We start from the raw sequence: 4,779 nt of genomic DNA, 5'->3' as shown, positions 1-4,779 counted from the left end.
TCGATAGAGGATGTTAGAAGGTAGGGGTAAATATTCTATGACATCTGTCATGTATCAAATATGAGGAGGCCAAGAAAGGAGTCAATACAGAAAAAGGAATTTCTTATGTTCTGGAGAGTCTTTATCTTTAAGGCTTCCCTTGTCCCATCAAAAGAAGAACCGCACTTGTGCTGATGCACTTTTGATGTAATGCACTTTCATTTGGCTCTTGATGTGTCTCTTAGTTAGACAGGTGAGACAACCCCCAGCTGGAAGTACACACTTTGAAATGTAGAGCTTCTTTCACAGACGTTAATTAAATCTAGCCTTTGAGTAAAATGTCTTTCTCTGGAGACTAGCACTCAGTGGGACTAGGATGGGACTTAATCTAAACTTCACTGTTGCACTGAAAAGGATGCTACATGCTGTCTAATTAAGATCAGGTACTGAGTACAATTTCAGAGCTGGGATTTGGATATTAAGGATTTATAGAGCCATTAGATCAGTTAAAGTCTCCCAATGTTTAATAATAGGCAGTATACCTAACACACCTCTGCATTTTTCAAAATATACTTGAGGTGATTTGTTTTTTTATGCATATAAAATATGCATAATCCATACACTTCAATATAAGTGGTCCACTAATGCAGAATATTCTACATAACGTTTCATTGTTGATAATATCTGCTTCAGTCTCCCTGTTAGATTTGTGGACCTCTCAAATTTGCCACCATGGTTGGGTTTGGCAGAGACTGACCTAAAATCTCATTATGGGTCTGGGGTTGCTGGCTGCTAGCTAAAAGGGCAAATTTGATATGTTATTTTTTACTTTCAGTCATTCAATGGTTATTGAAAAAACTGTATATGCAAGTAACAATATAATTGCTAAATTAATGTGTTATGCCCAACACAGGTTTTTACAGTTGCTATGTGGTGTGCTTGCATTTAGTGTTTGGCCACAGGATAATTCAAGTTGCCAATACAAATGGTATACATATAGTGAAGGCACCTGTGCCTATTCTATGTATTATTTTTTTTTACTAAAATACAACAACAGGTTGATGTTTAAAGTCTTTAGCCCAATCAAATAAAAGCATTTTCTAATGTTATTTTAATTACTTTTATTACATCATTATAGCTTAAAGATGAAATCACTTTACCACTGGCTGTGTTTCAATGCCTTGTAAACATTTGGTAGTTCTTTTAAGCTAACCCATCCCCCACCCTCCCCCAGGCCACTGTTCTAATGGGGATGGATTCCCAATGATTTCCCTGACTAAGCTTACTTGCCATAACAACTTGCCATAACAACTTTATTTTTTTCAATTATTCAATTAATAATAAAGACTCAAAAGACACAAATGGTGTTTTGCAATAACATGTTAAAACGACTCGTTATCAACTCTAAACAGGAGTTTAGAGCACTGTATCGGGGCTATACTCAGTCCAATCCAGATTTAAAATTCCTTGCTCTGTTCTCCTGCAATGGATTGTACAAAAGAAAATGAATAAATAAACAAATAAAGGATGGTAATGGAGCAGTTTCAGGTAGAGAGTAATTATCTTTTTTGCTGAGTATTTAAAGGTGACATTATTAAATTCTCACTGTTGAAATGAAAACTATAAATCGTGATCATATTCCTGCACGTGTAGTGATCAGCTTAACATTCCTGTTTGTCAAACAAATTCAAGTGCAGGCCTAACAGTCTCTGATTAACATGCACCCAGCTGTATCTAACTACACGAGTAAAGCAAGCATTTGTGCGTGTGCATAATGTCCACAATGGAGACACTGTGAACCTGATTGTTCCCATAGGTGCAGTACATCCCTTTTACATAATTGCATTGTGTATCAACTCCCTGCAATGAGCTATGCTGTCTGCACATATCTGTGAGTAATTAAACCCTAACAAATATTATACCCTTATATACAAAAGCAATTTGCAAGTATTATTAGCTCTTCAGTGGAGAGTTTTGAGCTTTTAAAGACTGCTGGAAGACATTTTCCTATAATAGGAGTGTAAGATGAAACATCATTATGTTGAGCACACAAGCTCACTTCTACAGGGAGTGCAGAATTATTAGGCAAATGAGTATTTTGTCCACATCATCCTCTTGATGCATGTTGTCTTACTCCAAGCTGTATAGGCTCGAAAGCCTACTACCAATTAAGCATATTAGGTGATGTGCATCTCTGTAATGAGAAGGGGTGTGGTCTAATGACATCAACACCCTATATCAGGTGTGCATAATTATTAGGCAACGTCCTTTCCTTTGGCAAAATGGGTCAAAAGAAGGACTTGACAGGCTCAGTGAAGTCAAAAATAGTGAGATATCTTGCAGAGGGATGCAGTGTAGCTCCCGTCAGCCACCACGCGGACAAGTTCTTGTTTACAGATGATTTATTCAATGTTCGGCGACAAGATCACTCAGCGTCGTCATCATCATCATCATCATCATCATCATCATCATCATCATCATCATCATCGTGAGAACTACCCAAACAAAACAATTACAATAAGCAACATGTTTACAATAACTCTTATCACAGTAAATCCAAACAACAAAGGTATAGACACATAAATGCCTTTTTATGGCACTTTCATTGAAACTGAAATTAACAGAGGCACCCTGAACACACCTCATTGCCTGCTGTAGCCAAACGGGAGAAAGTCCGTTCTTCGTGCAAGCCGCTACTCCTCTCAACGGTAAGTCCACAATTGGGTTTAATTTAACTTAACTTAACTTATGTGTTCTTTAAAACTTAAGTCCAGTTTAAAGCAGTAGGACGATGCAGCTGAACTCACAGAGCGCCATGCTTCTCTGCTCTAGTGTCACCACAAACTCAGTCCGTGCTGCACGTTACTTCCGCTACCACCAATTACAAAACAAAGTTCCACAATTAAAGGAAACTTACAAATATAAACACAAGAAAAACATTGGAACACTTCACTGTTAGTTACATGCAGCAGTCTCAAAATTGCAAAGCTTCTGAAGCGTGATCATCGAACAATCAAGCGTTTCATTCAAAATAGTCAACAGGGTCGCAAGAAGCGTGTGGAAAAGCCAAGGCGCAAAATAACTGCCCATGAACTGAGAAAAGTCAAGCATGCAGCTGCCAAGATTCCACTTGCCACCAGTTTGGCCATATTTCAGAGCTGCAACATCACTGGAGTGCCCAAAAGCACAAGGTGTGCAATACTCAGAGACATGGCCGAGGTAAGAAAGGCTGAAAGACGACCACCACTGAACAAGACACACAAGCTGAAACGTCAAGACTGGGCCAAGAAATATCCCAAGACTGCTGCTGCGGAGTCGGGGCGGTCTGCCTCTCCCCACCGCAGGGAAAAGGGTAACACCACCTGGGTCTGGGTGCAGTTCCCCCCTCCAGGGGCAAGGGTACCTAGACCCGGTTCGTAGAGTACGCTTGGGGAGTGTGATCGTGTGTACAGCGTCTGATAGGTTTGTAGCTTGAACCCATCCGCTGGAACGTTGAAGACAATATAATTACACTGCTAAGCAAGACACAAATAGGCAAAGTTCTTCATGTTACTCGTGCACGGGAGAGACCGGACAGAGCGCCGTCCCTTCGCTTGACCCCAGTCGCTCTCGTCCGTCCTCCCGTACCACTGTCCTTTTATTGAGGTTACATGAATATGCATAGGTTCATTAACATACGACGTCTACATACAAACAAAGAGTACCTTGCCTGTGTGTGTGTGTGTGTGTGTGTGTGTGTGTGTGTGTGTGTTGCTGATCAAAGGGTCAAACATCCTTGGTCAGGAAGAGGGTAGACTAGACCCCCCCCCCCCCCCCGGTGAGGAAGTCCAGCAGTTCATCTAAACAGAAAAGCACTTAGACTAGAACAGACGTAGCTACGTTAATCCTACCATAAAACAATTAAGACAAGGTACGAACTTTCCCATGCTCCCAGGATATAGGTGTGCATTCTAGTGTGGAATACACACCAAGCCTCTGTAGCCTGTTAAAGATCACACAACTTATCACTACACAATTGATTATACACCTCTAAGCATCTATGGTTAAATATTTCTAAGCATAAATGACAATCAACAATACAAACTCTAACATTCCCCCGTTTTTGACCTTTATGCTAGAAAGTTCCCAGTTATGCATACCTCATGTCTGACAGTTTCAATGCAAACATTTTTATACTCAGCATATGTCAAATCACCCTAAATTATTGCAAAGATACACAGTTTAATAAATGTATTAGCAGTTACCCCATTCATTGAGCTCATCTCATGGCAAACTGCATCTTGTTGGTCATGTTGGTTTAAAATGGAGCACTGTAACAAAAAATAATTTCCCCCAGGGATCAATAAAGTATTCTGATTCTGATTCTGATTCTGATCTTACGAGCAACCAAAGAAATTGTTAATTTAATAGTGAAACTAAGAAAGTAACATTTTCAAAAACATCTCAGCTTGGTGATGCTTCCTCCGGGTGTGCAAATCACATGTCTCTCTGCAGAGTGGTTTGAGTTCTGCAGGGCATCATGAATGTCTCTTCTAGTTGTTTCGTTGTCCATAGGACCAGAGTCCAAATGTATGTAGAATAAACATTCAAACATACCAGTTAGTTTTGTTGTTTGTCAACATGTGTCTCAGCTATTTCCAGAGCTGCAGACCTCTCAGCACTCTAGTTTTATGGCCTCCCATCACCTCACTTCAGGCCTTCATCCTGCGAGGGGGATATTTATGACTCCTTCATTGTCCACGCTCTGCAGAGAAACACCTCTGTGGAAAGGGTGCAGGGTTCTGTTGTCTTACTGCTGTT

This window comes from Rhamphochromis sp. 'chilingali' (assembly GCF_963969265.1).
Source record: "Rhamphochromis sp. 'chilingali' genome assembly, chromosome: 10".
In the NCBI taxonomy this organism is placed as follows: domain Eukaryota; kingdom Metazoa; phylum Chordata; class Actinopteri; order Cichliformes; family Cichlidae; genus Rhamphochromis; species Rhamphochromis sp. 'chilingali'.
This window is presented reverse-complemented; position numbering follows the sequence as displayed.